The sequence below is a fragment of the Lepisosteus oculatus genome, chromosome 3 (assembly GCF_040954835.1).
Source record: "Lepisosteus oculatus isolate fLepOcu1 chromosome 3, fLepOcu1.hap2, whole genome shotgun sequence".
Classification (NCBI taxonomy): domain Eukaryota; kingdom Metazoa; phylum Chordata; class Actinopteri; order Semionotiformes; family Lepisosteidae; genus Lepisosteus; species Lepisosteus oculatus.
In genome coordinates this window covers 3,452,482-3,473,593 of record NC_090698.1, presented here as the reverse complement: position 1 = coordinate 3,473,593, position 21,112 = coordinate 3,452,482, and the positions used below count along the sequence as shown (strand labels likewise).

The window sequence follows — 21,112 nt, the reverse complement described above, 5'->3', positions numbered from 1 at the left end:
TTATAAGATGTGTTTCTGTAAGTGATGCCGTCAGGGGCGTTTCGTTATGGATTGAAATGCACTGTTCATCAGGGTGAATTAGCAGCTTGCACTCCCTCTGACTTCTTGAGTAGCATTGGTTTTCAGTCCTAACAACACTGCTACAATTTGGACTTGTGGAATCTAAAAAATTCTCTTTTTTAGAATTTAGATTTTGTGTTGTTTTTTTATCACGCCTGTGTATTTTGTCAGAGTGATGGTAACAAGCATATCATCTACAGCAGTGGTTCTCAAACTTTTTGGACCAAGTACCACCCCTAATCCAACCAAAGCATCCAAGTACCACCTATAAGTCATCATCTCATAGGAACCCCAGAAATTCTCAATGACCACATGAGCGTGCGTGTGCGCACACACTCACACACACACACATATAATAAATATTATAATAATAAACTTTATTTGATAAAGCGCCTTTAAAGGTGGCTTCTCAAAGTGTTTTACAGGAAAAAAACATTAACAACAACTAATAAAAAAGCACCATTTCAGTGAGAGGGGTGAGCCTGTTTAGTTGAGCAAAGCAGAGGTGAATTAATTTTACTAGCCTTGATACAATTTTTCGAGTCTAACAGATATTAAATCGTCAGGCATTTTCTTGATGGCAAAAGTCTCGTGGTGGAAGTTGTAATGCGTACATTAATTTCTGGAGCAACCTCTCTAATTCGTGCAACTACACCGTTATGTCGGCTTGTCATTGCTCTAGCACCGTCTGTACAAACTCAGACGCATTTTATCCAGTCGAGGCCATTCTCTTCGATAAATTCATTCAAAGGCTGAAATATGTGCTCTCTTGTAGTTCCTGTTGGTAGCGGTTTACAGAACAGAAAGTCTTCATGGGACATACCCTCAAACTCGTATCTAACGTAAACGAGCAAATTGACCAAATCGACTACAGACTCATCTAATTGCAGTGAAAAATATCTGCTCATCTTAATACGCTCTATCAGTGTACTTTTGATATAATCCTTCATTTTAATAATTCTATGAATGACTGTGTCTTTCAGGGGGAGGGGGGTAGCAGGTCGAGCTGTTTAGCAGCTTTTTCTCCACACATAATACGTGTCAGCTCTTTTGCCAACGGTAAATAAGGTTCTTCAAAAATAGTGTAGCTTACCTGCTTTAGCAATCCGCAAGCTTGCATTTTTCCGCGTTTCCGTTTTTATTTCCGTATTTATTTAAAGTTTTTATTTCATGCGCATGGGAGCGAAACACAGAGACGCTCGGTGTATTTTTCTCAAATTAGAACAATTATTAAATATTTTTCTGTTATCACCCTTTCGTGTGCTCACAAGATAACCTTCGTAGCTCGTATTTCTATGCATTCCTGTGTTTACAACGTTGGCATTGTTCCAAAATCACGCACATTCTCCTTTCTCCCTATTTGCTGGAGATACAGTAGCTTTTTTTAAATACAATTGGTCATTTGCATCCGTAGCACGCATTCCTATAGAGTGGTATAGAATTACAGAGTATCTCTTGTGTCCACTGAAGTATTAGCGTGCACTGTATCGTAGTATTCGACACATATTAAAATACAAAATATGAAAACCCGTCCTGATTTTTCAGCGCACACAACACAGTTCCAGGGTCATTTTGCGTACCACCTGGCGGCACGCCACGTACCACTGCCGGTACGCGTACCACAGTTTGAGAACCACTGATCTACAGTATATCTGTCACATTGCTGCTTGAGGCTGCTGCAGCACATTTTCCACATTCATACAGTACATTGCATGACTGAGCAAAATAGGAGGCTGTCTTTGTGATAATAAGACATCACCAAATTGGTTTTCCAAATAAAGCAGAATTCATATGATTCATAATCGAGCTTGAGGTAAGGAATATATTCAAACGTCGGGAAGGAACTGGTACAGTAAAGTAAGTAAATAACAGGCGGGATTTCTCCCATAAACAAACATTTTCATTGAGGCTGGCTTTAAATGAGAGTAGCCATCAATTATTCACTTCTTGCTGATGGGTGCCCATTCACAGTCTGCTACTCCAGTCCTGCTGGACACATTTATTCCACTCGGTTATTCTGCACTCTGACAGCTTTGAAATGGCAGAGAAATAAATATGACTGTTGAATATAACTCTATCTTCCTCCAATGTTTAATTTATAAATTACATAATACACCTGCCCCGTCACACCAAGACACACTGTAACCTTTAAATATATAAAGGGGAAAAAAGAGAGGAAACAAAACAGAAATGCAGAATATCATCACCTCTACATGTAAATAAGAAATCGAATTATTACACTGTGAAATGCATTGCTTAAACATTTTGATTAAAAGAGAGAGAAACACGGCAAAGGAAATACATCTAGCTCATACATAGTAATGTAGCTCTTCCATCTCGCTCTTCAGTTTTTTTTAATATAGGATGAAAATCACAATGCTTCTAGTACTTGGTATCATTTGCATTTATTCTCATCTTCATGTGAGTGACTAAGAGAGGGGGTTCTTGAGGTCATCTATACTGTACAGTACTGAGTGATTCTCTGTGGAGCCAAACTGTTAGAACAGGCTGTTCATTTTACTGTTTCTGGCATGGTGCTGGATAATTACCTAGGTGTTACCGATTCAGCGATAAATGCTAGACTTGCCAGTAGTGGTTAATTTGAGCAATTCCACACAGAACTGTGCATATCTGGCACTAAACAGGGCCGAGACAGATGGGAAGCAGCTGCAATCCTGGTGGTAATATTCAAACAATCAATCAAATGCTAAATCCATGATTTCTCCAGTCCATTAGTCATAATGTCATACATTGCCTTCTCTCGGGGATCACCCCCTTAACTAGCTTTGCAGAGTCACTTTGATGTGATACAACAGAAGAAGCAGAAGAATGGAACAGGTTCTGTCCAGCAGTGTAACGGAGTGAGGGCAGGGATAACATTATCAGGTGTTTATAAGGGGCTGTATTTTCTATGATTCCAATATGATTGGTAATTGTCACTCAAGGCCTCATTCATGGTAATAACATAGGATGATCATAGCTGTACCCAGGCTACAAGTCTCTGTAACACTGCTGGAATTCAGGGAACTGTGGGTGATGTGCCTTGTTTCTGTCTTCTCCAGTGTCCCCTGGAAATAGATGTTTTCCTCACAAATTAAACTAATCTCAACCATCACTGAAGTGTGCTGTAACTCCCTGCTTCCTTACACAGCTGTTCAGGCTGGAGGTGCAAGTGTGGCATGGATTACATGGGTCAGCTGTGGTTAAGAAATGTTAAAGGTCTTCAGTGAGCGAGCTGCGTCTGTGGAAGAAAACTGGGTCATGACGTCTGGTTGCCATCACACAATTTATTCCACAATTTGTGGATGTCAGAGAGTGGGTGTTACTGTAACGAACAGTTCTTTCCGGACCCTATGCGGATGACACAATCCGAAGAAGTGGGGAAACACTGGGGAAACGTCATGCAGGAATACGGGGCTGAAGACAGGGGGGCGTGTCCAAGGTGCGCTGGTGCACGGGGGAGGTGTGGCCGAGGCGAACAATCCAAAAGAGTAATCCTTAGAGAGTATCCAAACAAATGGGTAAGTCCAAAACCAGGAGATCCATCAAAACACGGAATTAAAACCAGAGGCCGGGTCGGAACCGGCGGACAGGGAACAGGAACAGGAACAGGAACAGAGATTAAAACCTTAACGGGACCAGGTGCTTCCAGATCCCGGACTCGCACGATACGGAAATCAGATGCAGAGCCCGGATGAGCGTCAGCGCCTGGCTTTTAAGGTGGGCTGGGAATAGGAATCAGGTGCGCAGAATAAAGTCTTAAGTGAAAGGGCTGGAGCACCCTTAAGGAGGGGGGACTATAATAGTGACAGTTATGGGGCGTGTTCTTATTGTCTTTATTGCTTTTACTTTCATTCCTTTATCACAAAGTTTCTAAGAGGCTCCAAGAATCCACAGGAGAGAGAGATGCAGAACACTTTTTGACTTAGGGAGCAGGAATAAGATAGACCCACCTGAGCAGCGGCTCCAAGACAGGACATATGATTGTTGCCCGCATGTCTCTAACGGCATAGTGCTTCTTTTTGTTCCCAACCCATCTCTGCGCGTTTCTCTTCCACACAGCAACAAGACTACAGTACTGTTACTTAACATTTCCTGACAGTATCCACTTTGGGCTTTTGTTAAAAAAACAGTATTATGAGGAATAAATAAAAGGAAACTGGATGATTCTCCCACTTTCCAGCCCATTATTTCCCTACGGGTTTAATAAAGTATTATCTATCTATCTATTATATTTGGGTTCTAGCAAGGCATGGGTCAGAAGTAAAAGAGCCTCTCACTTTTGTACTGCATACAAGGAAAAGGGAAAAAAGCAGATTTGTCCAGTCTGCTATTTTAGCCGTGTTCTTTTGAAACAAAGTATGCACAGATCCAAAAACTGTCAAGACAGCAAGGTGTGGAGGCCTGATTCTGCACGGCCCTGCACTCAGAACCTCTTGTTTATTTGTAAGTTGGGAACAAGGGCGAAGTGTCAGCTCGTCAGCGAACAGAATCGCCCTGGCTTGGCAGCTTTGCAGTGGTCCGCTGGCATCACTGTCAGCTTTCCTGACACTGTCCGTGGGCAAGCCAGAGCGCAGACAAAACAGCTAAAACTTCCACCTCAATCAGCAGAGCCAATTCATCAATAACCTAGATCCGCTGTTTACTGACGAGTTGTCACTTCACGTCGGCCTGCTTCTCTAGCACACAGGGAGAATCGTAAGTCCTGCGCCAAACAAGCAGTTTTGAGGAGAGAGAGAGCAGACGTGTGCCTAACAATAGCACGGTGCACTTTAATTAAGGTTTAATGTCACAGTGGTGTTTACAACAGACATAAGACCATCTTTTAAATGTCTATGTACCTTCAGTTTGTGGAAAGTATATGACAGTTGCAAATAATGAAAGAGGAATGGAACTGTTTTGTCTTTTGTACCTTATGTACTGAGTACTGAGGTTTGGAAAAAAGTTTGGAATGATTTTTAGTGAAGTTTTCTCGAGCTACCTAAAACATTGGTTTTTCTAAAACAGGTATAAGATTATTCTTTTAAATATGACCGTTTAAGGGAAGAGAAATGTTGCCTTAATTTGGTGAAAGGAAGAAAATCAATTGTCAGGGCCTTTCTTTGTAAAATTATGCAGCTTTATTTATTCCACTTCAGTCAGTGTTGTCAAACCATGTAAACAACAAGGATACATACAATATAGGGGATCCTACAGTGTAAGAATCTGTGCCTTTGCCTTTGGTGTATCCATGCATATTGGAACATAGATTGTTGTAATTTTCATATGTGTTATATCAAATATATGCTATTCTTTATCATTGGAGGACTTTTGCGATTACTTCTCAGATTTTTCTCCTGTTTGCCAAATGTTAAAATGATATTCACGTTTGGTGTGCAGTACAAATCACAGAATGTCTGTAAAAACAAAACAAAACACAGGTTTCAGGTACAGTATGTTCTGCTTCTTTTGTAGTGTCAATTCTTATCACCTGTTTAAAGAAAAGTACAATTTTTCGTAAATTCCTCATGGTATTGTTTTGTTGCAAACTGAAAACAATAAGGAAGCATAGATTATAACTGCAACCCACGCAACTCTTAAACAGATATTTTACTTTAATCTGCACAAGAAGATGAAATAATAATGAAGGAACCATTGTTTGACAGCTTTCTCAAATTTCCATGCACCTTAGTCACCTGATTTTTGTCATGGGCTTTGCATGCAGTGCATAAAGCTGTAAAATGTACAATTAAATTTCAAACTACCAGTCCTCTTGCCCTACTTTGTGTCCACAAACTGCAGAGTAAGCATGAGATAAAAGGAAATAACAAGCAAACCGATCAGGGTAACTTTTCAGTTCAAAATTTGAATATTAGGCTTAATTTAAAAAGAAAAATGAGCTGTGAGCTGACAAATACTTTTGTCTTTTGACTTTGCAGTTTTGTCTATTAAAACTCTTTAAAGATAAGAGGCCATGCTGTGCCACTGAGCCTAACAGTACCAAGTATCAGTCTTTGTGTTGTGAAACTGTATCTGAATCTTCTGGAGGGTGGGTGTCTGTGCAGATATCTGCGCTCAGTGGAGCAGAACGAGTTCCAAAGTAAAGGAACACTGGGAGTAAACTGGGTTGTGCAAGGCTTAATGGTATTCCAGAACTGCTACACTGCTAACGATCAATAAAATCCTAGTTAGAGCTCACAATTTGGCTAAAAAAAAACACCAAACACTCTGAATACTTCTGTAGCACCAGCTGTTAGTAAACTAGTTCTGAGTACTTCACAATGAATATGTACTATACAGTTACACTTCTGGGATGCACTGAAGAAAGGTTTTCCTACACAAATCTATCTCTACTAGACTGGAAGGCCTTTCATTATTAATAATTGTATTCCACAGTATTGTTTTTCTCCTTCTTGGAACTTCACTAACTAATACTTTTGTTAGTGAAATGTATATTGCAAAGCAGAATTTAAAACAGAACTGATGTTGTAGCAGTATTACATAGTTGCCTTTTATTTCATCCATCTTAGTACAATATGAATTTAGATTCAATTAGTATAGGAAGTTGTGGGGTTTCTTTTACAGATGATAAGCTTTAATAAACACAGACATCTAACTTATTAGTGAACATACAGTAAGTTAATAACAACATGAAAATAACCACAGCACAGCCATAAGAGGAAAGCTGTACGTTATAGCTCATGTTCCTGAACCAGTGAGCTATCAAATGTAATAAGAGCTCTTGGAATTTAAAAGAAAAATGGGGGAGAGAAAAAAAAAACACTACAATGATGAGAAATGACAAGAACACATTTTAATCCTTCGGGAACTATGACTATCAGTCAATAGTCTGTGACCCAACTATGGTTATAGTGCCATTACAGTGAAACTACAGCTATTAAGCAGCACTAAATACCTCAGAACATTTATTGTTCACTGATCAAGAATCCTATTCCATCTCTATTATTGAGTCATAACGCTTCTGGAAATGTCTTCTATAATGTCCCGTTCCATGCTTTCATTCCACATTAGATCAGCTCACCACTCTTGATGCAGTATGAAAAGCCATGCAACAATGCCTGGTGAGCTGAGACCACGCTGCAGCAGTGCAGTACTTCCCAAATTAATTAGCCTTTCGGATTAATAGCCTTGGGAATTTACTCCAATATTAACTTCCATTAGTACCTGCAGTTACGCCAGCTAGGGATAGATCCTGTTCGTATCCACTATCCTAGAATCTCTGCAGTAGGCTTTGGCCCAGACATTACTGAGATGGGCAGGCTGTCAGGGAGATCAAGGAATGTAGGCAGTGTGTTCACTGTTACACTGTTTACTTCTGAAAGAAAAATTCAAACTAATGTAACATTGCTGAGCAGGGGTTCTCAGACTGCTGCCATTCCAAACTACTCCAGTTCAATTATTTTATTGCAACCAGCTTTTCAATTCCCTGAGGATTAACAGGATCAAAAGAACAGGAATGGAGTGGATTGGGGTTTGGAGTTTGAGAACCATTTAGACTTATTCAATTGTCAGGCACCTTTACGAAAAGCGACTTACAGTGGCGTCAATCGGTTGGTCAACCACTTCTCACATTCCACATACAAGTAACTTCTTTGAAATCCCTAGTAGCTTATTACCCAAGGAAGAGGGTTACATTTGTCTGAATAAGGTGTAATTGGACCAGTTCTATCAGTCACGGGACCTGGTGCTGCATTGCTAAACTCCAGCCTCATTAAATTTCCCCTTGCTCCATAGTTTCACAAAGAACTGTGACCCCCTGTTTTCATACCTTAACGTCTTATAATGATGAATAAAGAATATCCATGCTGCAGTGCAAATGCCACTTCGAAAGTGGGCAGCGTTTCAAATATATGTGTAAATGAAATAGCTACCCAAGGCACATGATACTGTACATTTATGGATCACTGGGAAATGTTCAATGCACCTGACCAAAGGCGTCCAGTTAATATTGGCAGTGCCAGTCCATGAGCAGCTCTTTTACAATACGTCACGAAGTGACACGATTTATTAATACACCAGGCACTGGGAGAATGCTTTAAAGGAACCTATTAAAACCTGTTCCTTTTCTTGTGTGCTGTTTTTATAGACAAGGCGTTGTTTTCGGTTCCTCAGGTTTCGCCTCTTGTTTCTCTTCTCCTCCCATTAGAACAGATAGGATCATTATGAAACACCCTCTTTCCAGGCTGATCCATTTATTAATTAATGCATTTATGGAAATTCCCTGTCTTTATTGTAGAACAGGAAAAGCTGCTTTCATCTGCTCAATTTTGTAAAGCTGTTTTCTAAAGCTGAGTTCCCCTACACAATGAGACATTTGTAAGGAACAGCTGAAGTTTCATTCCATGCTGAAGGGTAAAGAGAAGAAACACAATGTTGTGACTGTAGGGCCTTCTTCAGGCTCAGTGAGACATACAGTAGTTTTCCAGTTTTGCAGTCAAGAAAGTTAACCTTCAGTTTATTTTAACACCATAACCCATCCAATCACCGAAACATAATTTTGGCATTTTAGCAGAATTTTAGCTGACAATGGGAAAAGTAAGGAAATTAATAATATTCAATGTTAAGTCTTAACAAACCCTCACTAAATCACAAGCGAAATCTTAGACAGATGTACTTTGATAGATAGATGATAGGTAGATACTTTATTAATCCCGTGAGGGAAATTGCAGTGCAACAGCAGCCTGGCACAGTCAACACAGCACAGTGTAACGAAATGATACAATAATACAACAATACTATTAGTCAGTGAGAAGTTCAATAAAAAAGTACAAAATAGAGTATACAGAATTGCACAACATATAGAAGATACAGTGCAAAACAAACCAGAATGTAAAGTACACAAGAAGATGTATTGAACTTGCTCTTTTGATAAGCTTGTTCAGCCTGTTAGCATCCCCTGCTCTAATCCCAGAGCCCCAGCACCCCACCTCGTAGAAAATGGCACTCGCTACAACCAACTGATAGAACATATGGAGCTTCATACTACACACATTGAAGGACCTGAGCCTCCTCAAGAAGTAAAGTCACCTCTGGCCCTTCACGTACTTCACCTCAGTGCACTTAGTCCATTCCAGTCTATCATCAATGTGAACGCCCAGGTACTTGTACTATCTCCACATGCGAGTCGGTCACTTCCAGAGTGCCACATAGAGCCTCCATAGCCTCCTGACACCATCTCCTTGCAGTCCTCATGGTCACAGGTTGGCGCTGGCACTTGAACAAAAGATTTGCAGCTGAAGTCCCTTTTGTAACCTTTTTGAACAGTGCCATAACATACCTGCCCTTGACTTCCGTTAACACACAGCAGTGTCTCACCCAGTCATAACTTGTACCCCAGTGGTTTAGCAAAGGACATGGAACAGGGATTCACCAGGCCTGTGCCTTACACCTCTCAGCTGGAGAGATCAGAAAGGCATGATCACCTGGAGGACGGCTTCATGTCCAGACAAGAGAAATCACATTATGCAGTTTCCTGTATGCTAATTCACGGGAGGATAGATCTGGGCCTCTGCAGTAAGTAGGATGCTGCTCTGTGGGAAGAGGTGAGGAGGTGAGGAGGGCAGATGGGAAGAAAGCTTGTACCTGTGATGAATAGTACCCACGACAGCGGTCCTCCGTTACCCTGAAAGACCCAAGTGACAGCGATTAATCTTTTCACCTGATTATTTTCTTTTCCGAAACCAGCTGCATCCAAAAAAAGAGAGAGAAAGCAAAGGCAGAGAGAAAAGATCTAGTGGGAAATGAACTTTTAATGAACCTGAGTGGCTGTCTATCTTTCAGATGGGCCTGGCCTGACCAGACGTGTTATTTGTCATGGGGTGGAGGGGTAGTCTTTTGCTGACAGCTGTGCAACTTCCCTCGATTTCCCCAGTCTTGACATTTAAAAACTGAGGGATCAATGAGTCTTGTGTTAAAAAAAATCTCCCGCTCTGCTTCAAACTGCAAAATGCAGAAGTTTCTTTTTAATGCAAAAGGTTAAAAAGAAGCTTTATTTGCTAGGATCTTGAGGGTCTTCTGGGTGCATGTGGCTCTATTACAGTGAATCCCAGCCCCGGATATGACCACTGTGCCTTCTGTATTCCAGTCTAGCTGAGCTGTTGTCTACGAAACCACAATTCAACCGGTAATTTGACTAAACAGAATTTTCTTTCATCGCTTTCTGCTGCCAAATGTTGCAGGTACCTGTATTTATTTGCTTCTGAAATTTAATAGTGTGAATAATTAAATTATACAATAAAACAATAAAATAGGGCTTATTAATCAAACTGTTAGTTCCGTAAAGGGCTCAATGGGATAATTGAAAGCTCACCTGCAACATTAACTAGCAGGTGATTAGAAACTTACATGTTTGAAAACCTACTCTTAAAGAACATTCAGGTTAAATGTGTCGGAAAACACATTTCTTAAAATGAAAGAGACTTGTTCTTTCCGACCCTAATGGAAATCTCGAATATCAGAAATACCCCTCTTCAAGAGAACTGTTCCCAGTAACGTCAGCACATGGGACTTTATGCAGCTTCTCAACGTGGATATTTCTCATTAAAGGGCTCTTGTTGGTTGATCACTTTGTGCTGAACACAGGTAGGAAGGATGCTGTATCAGACCCCCACAAAGGGTTTCTTCCTTCTGCAGAAATCAAATTGGTTACATTGCAGGCAGATGGCCTGAATGAGGGCAGATCTTAAAATTGGATTGATACCAATTACAAATCCCATCTGACCTTGTGAGAGCTCAAAGCAGGTAACAAATATTCCCCAGATGGAAAATTGAAATCATTTTGCCTTTTATTGTGAACTTATCTGAAGCCACAACCAAAAGACATAGCGTTCCTCCAGCGTTCCTCCAGGACCGTGACTGGAAATCTCTGGTATAGCTAGTGTAGGGAGCCTGTTAGGTAGGCGTGACATTCAGGATGTTAACATTAGATACTAAGTAACAACACCAGGCAAGCCAAATGAATGTGTTTCAGCTGGAAAGGACTTTAAGTCATTCCAGCAATACTGGGAGCATAATTCCAATTCCCAGTCCTACTACCTAAATCTTGTTTTTCTTGGTTTGCAAGATGCAATTTTCATTTGGCAGTGTGAACAACTGGTGTAATTAGCTCTGGGGGATATTCCCTCTGGAAAAGCCAGCAAAGAATGATGAACACATACAGTAGCCATAAAAATCTGATTTGCTGCCTTTATTTTCTCCTGGTCATTTTCTTAGGAAATGTAATCTTAAGATTAGATATTTTTTTATTTTTAAAAGCATGGTAATATACTTTTATGCCATTTCTTTTCAAGCCATTCTTATTTCTGCCAGTTGGAAGTGTTTCTACTAGCGAGCAAGAAGGCAGCCCACTGAAGCTCAGCAGGTGTGAGCCTGGCCAGCACTTGGATGGGAGACCTCCTGGGAAAGCTGAGGTAGCTGCTGGAAGTGGTGTTAGTGGGACCAATAGGGGGTGCTCACACTGTGCACAGTGTGGGTCCTAATGCCCCAGTATAGTGATGAGGATCATATAGTGTAAAAAAAAACAAGGTGATGTAAAACTGAGGTACTGACTCTCTGTGGTTATTAAAAATCCCAGAGCATTTTTCAAAAAGGATGTTGTCCCCCTCCTACCAATCATTGCCTCCTAATAATCCCCATCTCTGAACTGTCTTCCCCACTGAGAGCTGGTGTTTGGGCAGCATACTGACGCACTATGGCTGCTGTTGCATCATCCAGGTGGGGCTGCACACTTGTGGTGGTGGAGGGGAGTCCCCATTACCCCTTTGAGTGGAGTGTCCAGAAAAACGCTGTATGAGTTTAAGGAATTATTATTAATTTATTATTAAGTAGATTAAAGCAGTTGTGAGTCTGTGAACTTTCAAATGCTTCGGGGGTTAAAAATAATTCCCACATCTCCCAGAAGCACTGCAGGCTTGAGGGTTGGGCATTTTGCGATGGCGGTGAAGTGCGTGCTGGGATAGCTCGGGATAGCTCTCGGCAGGTGTAGTCAGCTCGAAGCTCATGGCTGCAAACTGCAGTTGAACTGGACTGGAATCTGTAAGCCTGAAATAAGCTCTGTCTACACACACATCTTCCAAAGCAGTATCCAGGTGACGCTGGAACCTCATTCCATGGCAGGTGAACTCTCCTGGCTTCCAAGTTATAATCCAAGATGGTTTCCGAATAAACTCTTTGATAATGTGTTCCATTTGCACTTATTTGCCTTCTGCCACCTCACTGCCATAATGAAATATTGATTGAAGGACGAACTGTTTGACACTCAGTTCAGCTACGTGTTTTTTTTCTTTTATGTCATACAAACATACAACTCTTCCAGCTGCCGTAGTGTCTCAACTGTACAGCTTTTTTTCTTAAATAGAAACTGCAGTGCTGGATTACAAGGAGGGGCTCTTGATATTCAACATGAATTTCTGACCTGTTCGCCTCATTTTAGTAGCTATAATCACCAGTCATTAGACCGCCTGAAAGAGCATGTTGTAAAATATAGATGTCTGCTGTTAATGATTTTAGTAGAGCTTCTGTGGAACTGATTAGACAAGGGCCTATTGGACGTTTTGTGTATTGCCTGTAAAATACTGCGTTTTTGCTGATACTCCCACATCTTAAGATGGAAGCCTAGAAAATAAATTGAAAAATAAAGACATGGCTATGATTAAATGGCACAATCACCTTGCAAACACCTCATTTGGATGCCTTTTTTATATATCACAAAAAAAGCTCTTTCCAGCTTTTTTATAAAAGCATAAATAATTGGAGTCTGACTTCAGTCACGGCTCCTCATTTCATTTTATAATTAAGAAGCCTCATCGTTTTGGAATGTGTTAAAATGTGTTACATCCACAACTACAAACTAGACAAAAGGATTCCAGTTCCCCGGTGCGTTGATTTCAACATGATTTCATTTGTAAACTGTCGGCGAGGGGCTGGCAGGTTTGGTAGACTAATTTACCGAAGACCTCTGGGAGTTCCGCCTCTGGGTTAGAGAGTCAGCTCAAGTCAAAGCTGAAAACAGTTCGATCATGAATGTAATGGAATTTTTATTTTGCTGGACTAGACTGCCTTGTAAAGCAGTCATCATGCTCTCTGCTGTGATGAAATATCCTTGCAAACTCTCCTGAGACAACACCAAAATCTAAAAGGCATAAAACCTTCTAAGTAATAAATACCTTAAGTGCTAAATATGGATATATTCTGCCTGTACTAGGTTATTGACCTCAGTGTTCAGCTGCTTTGTGCTACACTCAAGGATAGCTGTAAGGTGAAGATTAAGGGGAAGTGTGACCTAAGCTGTTTTATGGTTCTGGTCATTAAAGACAATTCCAGCCCTATTAAACTACAGACTTTTCATTACAACTTCTTAATAAGATTCTGATAATTGTAGTGGAGAAGGGCTTAAGTCAACAGCCCAGATGCTGTGTGCAGTCACAGAGACTTCACATGCCCTCTTAGGTCCAGGCTTACAAACGTATATGTGCCTGGCAGTTTTGTAGTTCACCACAACTTTATTTTTACATTGTCCCCATATGTAGATAATGCTTTGTCATGTATTTCTATTCTTTACTACTGTATGCTTTCCTGTGATTTTACTGCGCTTTACAACATGGTGCTATGTATTGAGTATGTACTGTACTGGATAGTACTGTATATCTATTTTCACTTCAACAAAAAACTCTGTATTGTTACTCTAATGTTATTTAAAGCCTACAAAATCTTTTTTCCTTTGTCTCTCCTTTTATAGGTGGTACAGTTCACAGAACGTCTACCAGTCCATTCCCAGAGCTCTGTTCAGAGTGAGGCTGACATGCCAGTGTGAAATGAACTGTAGAAGTCCCAGCCTGCATTCTGGTGGGTGAATTCATTATTCCAAGATTCACACACTTAGCCTTTGGAACAGGGATGCTGTCCGCCTATCTTTTTTCTGACTATCTGCTTCATTGATATTTAAGGATAGTCATTTTGACTCATTTCAAACTATAAACAGCCTCTATCAATCTAGCCTGTTTCTGTCCTGTCTAATTTTCTCAAGCAGAGCCTAGGAGGGCTGAGACCTTACTACTGTCTTGTGTCTTGACAGATAATGCTGTGTCCATGATCGCAATTAGGAGAAAATCAAAGAAAGCTTATTTCAGACTACTTATATTACTGTAACCCAGGAAACTCGGAGTAGATGACCTGGGGATTACGAAATCTTTGATTGATTAGACAACTGTTATATAGTAATAATAATAATAAACTTGATTTTATATAGCACCCTTAAAGGTGGCTTCTCAAAGCACTTTACAGAATGACAACAGCAATAAATAAGAATTACAATATATAGAGGAAACCGTGGATGGTGGTACTAAGAAAAGCAGAGGGGTGAAGAATGGAACCAGTTAAGTAAAGGCTTTTCTGAAGAAGAGGGTTTTGAGTCTGGATTTGAAGGAGTTTAGAGAAGGTGACTCTGATATCCTTGGGGAGAGAGTTCCAGAGCTTGGGGGCATAACAGGAGAAGGCCCTGTCACCCATAGAGTGTAGACAGGCTTGGGGGACAGATAGGAGACCAGAGTTAGAAGAGCGAAGGTTGCGCGGTGGGGAGTAGGACGATAATAGTTCAGACAGGTACTGAGGTGCCAAGCCATGCAGAGCCTTATAGGTGAGCAAGAGGATTTTAAAGTCTACACGGAATTTGACCGGAAGCCAGTGCAAGGACTCTAGGATAGGAGTAATGTGAACACTTGCACTAGACCTGGTTAGGATTCTGGCTGCTGAATTTTGGACATACAGTACTGCAGTTTGTTCAGAGTAGATTTAGATACCCCAACGAGTAGTCAATTTGAGAGAACACAAATCTGTTGATCAGCTTTAAGCTTTAGAGGCTAGTAGATCAGCTTTTCTGTTATCCTGCAGCAGGACTGCGTAAGTCACATCTCCCTGTGGTAACCAGACGCCTTGAAGTTATTGGCATTTTAAATTAAATTTTTTAACTTTCCTTGTTTTTTTGTAATACTTAATCTTTCTTTTGATGTTTTTTTTTCAGTTCCAGTGATCATGCACATTATTGATTATGTCTCATTTTTCATTTGTATTTCTGACATATTGCACTTTTGAATATACTGTACAGCAGATACTGATACACAAAAGAAATGCAAGACTCAGGTCTGATGGGTGCCATCAAACATTCTTAACACAAAAAATCTGAACAAAAAAAACAGATGAAAGATTCATGTTAAATTGTCAGTATAGAATGTGACACTGTGAAAATGAAATCATGAAGATTTCATTTTGACAGAGTGTAAGAAGAAGATAAGTATCGGGTGGTGCACTGATGCATGAAATATGAGAACATAATGTAAGCAAGGTTACAAATAAGAAAGCAAATTGTCCCATCTAGTCAATTTGATGTTTATGAGCTAATTGATCTTACAATGTTATTTTTGAAAGAAGCCAGGGTGTCAGTATAGTATAACAAACAGCTTGTTTCATACTCCTATCCCACAACACATAGTATAAAGAAATTCCTTCTGTTCTCAATTGTAAAAGCACTGTCCCATGGCCTCCTCTTGTGTCCTCTGGTTTGTTTTTGGCTGGCTTATGTCTAAATATTTTTAAGTGACCCATTTTGGTGATGTTAGCTCTGAGCTATTGATAAATAATACTCAAACAGACAACAAACCTTTGAAGCTTTCTGGCAAATATAATGCATTTTCTAATGAAACAGTCACCTCACTAAATTCTAACATCTCCCGAGATGAACGTACAGTAGGGTTGGGTCCTACAGTAGCTGGTTAATGTTTAATAAGCTGTTGGCTCCATTCAGTTGCAGTCTCCTGCTGTCTTAATTTCTGCACTTATTTCTCTGGTTCAGAGGTGAGATATCATGTTCTATCACATTTTCTCCTCTTGTTCACTTGTGCTCAGCACAGACCAAGACAGGGCAACTAATTAGCCAAGTTCTGTTATTGTACTGTTTTTTCCCCTTTTTTCTATACTCGTGGTGCCTGAATTAGTTGAGCCTACTGCTGATACTGTATACAGTATATCCTTACATGTGCAGTGATTGTACATACAGTATGTATAATCCCTAAACCAGTACAGCTGAGTGTACCATGAAACAATGAGTATCCTGGCAGAAAAGATACTTGAATTTCTTGATGTGGCACCGTGATGAAATTTATTTGGTTTCAGACTACAAATTAATACCCGTACAATTCTACCTACACAAGAGGGCTTTGACAAACCAGAACACACCAGCAAGAAACACATTTCAGATATGAGAACAATGCATGAACCAAAAACTTCACTTCATGACCTAGAAGGTGATCAATTAAATAATGGGAGAGGAGAGTCTGAGGAATTTTGGAGGTGGAAAAGAAAGAGAAAGTCCATTCTCTGGATGTAGATTGATCTTGTTTATTTTATGTCTCAAAAAGCAGTTAAGAGTAGCTTTTGTTACAACTTTATGATGTATAAACAGTCTATGATGTTGCTGACCCCAGAGCTTTTAACCTTATTGTGCATTACAAGTGTTACATTACAAATGTGGCCAATCCCACAGCTTTAACCTGCTTAATTTGTACACTTGACTATATTTAACATTATATATACTGATGGAAAAAAGAGACGCAACACCTGCTCCGCCACACTCTTGCCCTCCCGTCTGTGAGGAACAGGCTGAAGAGTGACTCATCCTTGAAGAGGACCTGATGCCACTGCTGACGAGTCCATCGCAGCCTCTGTCTGGCCCCTCCAAGACGTCTAGGAGGTGTGAGCAGAGGGCCTCTGACACGTCGCCTTGCTCTAAGGCTCTACGGCCAGCAGCATAGAGCCTCACTGTCCTGTCACTGATGTGGGCATTGTGTCTGGCGAAAGTTTCAGCAGCAGTACGGGTGGCAGATCTGAAACGATCTCTCAGATGGACCAGTCTGATGTGTCGGTCCTGCTCTGGTGTGGTCACTCAAGGGCAACCAGATCTTGGACGATCATCTGTCCTGCTGGTCTGCTGAAACCTTCTCTGCAGTCGGGACACAGTGGAGCGACTTACTCATTAGTGTCTGGCAACGCTGGCACATGACATGCCACCCTGCAGCATGCCAATGGCCCTCTCCCTTCTGCTGACATTTGGGGCATTGTGGAATGCACAGAAAACTAACTAAGTGTGGCCTTTTTCTTGCAGTGACCTAAGCTTTGAATTAAGGCCTTTTCAAAGGAGACCTGATCAGGCATTATTCCACCTGGAACTCTTTGGGTAAAAGTGCACTTAACAAGCTTTTGTGTGATTGGCAAGTTGCAATGCCTCACTGCACAAGCTAGTCAGAGGGCTAAAAAACAAATTAACAACTTTTTGTGAAAGTACATAAGTTATAACTATAGTATCCTCATTACAAAAAAAGGTTGTGTTGCTTTTTTGCATCAGTATATATCTATATTTCTTTCTTATCAAATGTGTGTGTCTCTTATTTGTTAATGGGTCCCTGTTGTGTTAAATGTATTATGTATTCTATTATGTCTGCAAAGCAAATTTCCTATCAGGACAATAAAAGTAAGTACTCTGTGCCAAGCCTAAGCATGTAGTTATTGCATATCACTGAGTGCTGTAATACGAGCTTTGTCTCTGCAGTGCTCAGCAGACATGGCCCAACACGGATACAGTAAGCAGGCACAACTGATGTGGAATGGTTACAAAGCTTTTTGAACGTTCTACCAAAAAAATATATCATTCAGTGCACTATACAACTAGAATAAGGAACTCATCTTCTCACTTAGCCGAGTTCAGGTTCAAAGTTTCTTCCCTCACAAGTCTCTCTCACACAAACTGGCAATTTTACAGAAAGCTGTATTGAGATCTAGTGCTCCTTATCTCCAAAGCAGCAGTAGGGTGTCATGCCAGCACTGCAGATCTCCCAGAACCATCCACAGCCAAACAGGGGAGCGAGCAGTCGCACACCCGGCTTCCTCATTCAGATAGAGAAGGTTTATTTTCTCCCTCGTTTTTTTCCCAGTACACAAAAATAGCAATTGCATCTCAGCGCATCTCAGTTACAGAATGAGGGCGTTAATAAAAGATGGTTTGGGGTTCTGAGATTTCTGTTAGCGGAGATCAATGCCAGCAGGAGGAAAGAGATGCACAAACGCAGTGTGACATGTTCGTGTTCGGCGCGCTGGTTTTGTTAGGCAGCCAGGCGCGTGTTAACTGCAATGTCGGAGTGGAAAGTATAAAGAAGCTTTGAAGCTATAAATGTTTGTCACAGTTGTTTCCGAAAGGCATTTTAAGATTGTGGCTGTACATCTCAAAAATAAAAATGGGAAACCCATGACCGTAATCGAACTATCTATGGAATCGGTAGTGTACAGTTCTAATGCGTACAGTATGTTGAGGTGGGTAGAGTACAGGGGTACCGTCATACAGTAAGTCGCTTTGATATAAGTTTCTCCCGCACTAACTTCGCCTGTATATTGGGGACGCATATGAAACATTGAACGCTGGCGATAGCTTTTATCGTAATTTACAGTATCTTCAGATCCCTTCCAAGTGTAGGGCAAGTGAGGTGATGAACGCCCGAAGACTCATAGCAGTGTTAAGAATCAAGCACAACTCGCCCACTTCTCCGGGTAAGTTCATATAAACGAGTGTTCAGTCAAGAAAAGTCTGTTTCAAATGTCACTTAAATCAATGTTATGTCAAAATAATTGGTGGATCATGATAAAGCTGAGTGATTCAGTAGGTTACAGTAAAAATTGTTTAGAAATCTTACTGTACAGTATGTGTGTATTTGAAAAGCTACAAGTGAAACACACTTGGTCCCCAACAGGAAAAGACTCCCAGGTTTGAGTCACATGGGCAAATTTGCACTTTTACTGTCTCTCACCCCCTACAGTATATTTACAAAAATGTCCCTACCTACAGTACGTTCTTTGGTTATACTGTACTTCTGACTGTCTAGCTCCTAATCCTTGAATTGGGGTCTCCCCATTTATCAGTCTGTATAAACAGAAGGGGCTGTGGACACCTTTTTAATATGGTGTGGGTATTTCTAAATGTGCTTAAGTGTTGTAAACGTCGTATCGGTAACAAGCACACTCTTTCCTCTCTCCTGGTACTTTTACAAAATGATAATTTAGTCTAATTTTAGTCACTAGCACCAGCAGAAAACTGGTTGGCTTGTGTAACTACAGCTAAAAAGACTCTGGGATGAGGGAAATTTTGTCTGTATCTCCTTGTTTGTATTTTATTCAGTTTTTTGAAAATTTTAAGACTAATCTTAAATTTAATCTTAAATCGATACAGTAGGTCGTTTTTTCAATCTACCATTAATGTTTTTGTCATTTTTTTATAAGTAGCATTTGGAATACTGTGTCACAATATAATTAGATGTATTTATTACCTCAGCATTCAGGGAATATTGTGCTTTTCATCTTTATTATTACTTTCTATCGTTACTGGTTGACTGTTATAAAGTGAAAAAGTGCTAAAGTGATAAAGTGCTGTCTCATCAGTCAATTGTTTCCCCTTTGCTTCAGAACACAATTAGGCATTTAGAAAGATCCGTTCCTTTCCTTGCTGTTGAACAGCATTTTACAAAACCACCACCAGCTGAATATTGAAATGTCCTTAAAGAGGAGTTAGTGCTAATCTCTTTTCTTTGGAAAGTGTACTGTAGTTTGAGTAGCAGAATTGGCTGTGCAGCTCAGTGATGCTTAGCCAGTTCTAAATTTTCTTGAACTTATCCTTATGGTGTCCCTTTAAATTCACATTTTGTTTCTGAGTCACAAACTGACTTATCTACACAGTGACTGCCTTATACATTTTATAATGTGCAGTGGTTACTTACTTTTATACGTATTAGGACAATGTTTCTACTTTTCACAAAGTGTTATACAATTGCAGTTAGAATGTCTCACTGATAAGAGGACTTAAATACTAGAACAAAAATCTATGATGCTGCAGCTCTGTGCAGCTGGAACTGGAGAGTCTATCCAGTCCTGGGACATTGTACCTGTGCAGCTCAGGAATATGCTACCTGTGTGGTAATGGTACACCCTGTACCAGCCTGTTCAGTCCTTATGCACCCTGAGTGTATTGTGGCTTAGAAGTTGTTGCTGCAATAGTGGTGAAATGAGTGCCACATTAAAAGCAGGCCTCCGGGTTTTAGTCCCTACTGAGCTCTCTGCTAACTTGATTGAACTCTTAATTGAACAAACAGCTTGCTTTAATTAAACCCAATTAATTGTTGTGAGCTGCTGAAAAGCCACAATTTTAAAGTTGCTTTATAATAAAAAAATACAACCAACTTCAATATTTCCAACAGTTTCAAGATCTGAAAATAATTTAAATGTTATAATTAGGCAAATAATTAGATTAATTAAACCATGAGAGCTCAGCTGGAACAAAAAGCAGGAGACTTTACAGTATCAAGAAGAGCTATGAGACACTGGTAATTAAACCAGCTTCATTCCTGTTTGTTTTATGATTTAAACTAATATTTTACAATGCAGCACATCGGAATCCTCTTGGCCAGGGATTATATTACAAATACAAACTACCTTTTCACTTCAGAAAACAAGGGACATAAATCTCCTGTTTTTTTATTATGAGAAACAGTGGAGGCAGAAGAATGTATTGTTAATATAAAGCCTTTGCAATATAATGCCTTAATAAACATAAGCGGATATTCAAGAAACTAGAAGGGACTTGAAAGTTGACTTTTAAACTTGTCTAGGCTTTAATGTGTAAGTGCTTCTCTGAAAGAGGAGTCAATTAATATTTTTAGGGAATGTTGCCCGTGTTAATGTGGTTTTCAGTCCATGCGGATGATGTGTGACAAAATGAACCATTTTTTAGTGAGGAAACATTTGGCCAAGTGGAGTGTGGGATACTATCAGGGGCGTTGTCTCCAGTTCAGATTACAGAAAGTCCATTGGGCAAGTCCGTAATTGAGCTCTTTAAATATTTATGACAAAGCTCTGTACCAGATTTCAGCTCCATCAAGCTTGACTGTGATTGAAGTCTTGTCTCAGAGCCAAGCTGATGGCCAGTCTGACTTCATATAGTGTCATGCATTATGTCGCTGGCTGC

General features: G+C 40.2%; 1 protein-coding gene across 1 annotated transcript in view; it reads left to right on the top strand.

Annotated features, from left to right (window-relative positions):
- Positions 1–21,112, top strand: part of lrfn1 (leucine rich repeat and fibronectin type III domain containing 1) — a 104,755-nt gene that overhangs the window by 48,347 nt on the left and 35,296 nt on the right. The window contains exon 3 of the mRNA XM_015340887.2: positions 13,796–13,902. The gene's annotated coding sequence lies outside the window, so the exon portion shown is untranslated. The remainder of the gene's footprint in view (positions 1–13,795; positions 13,903–21,112) is intronic.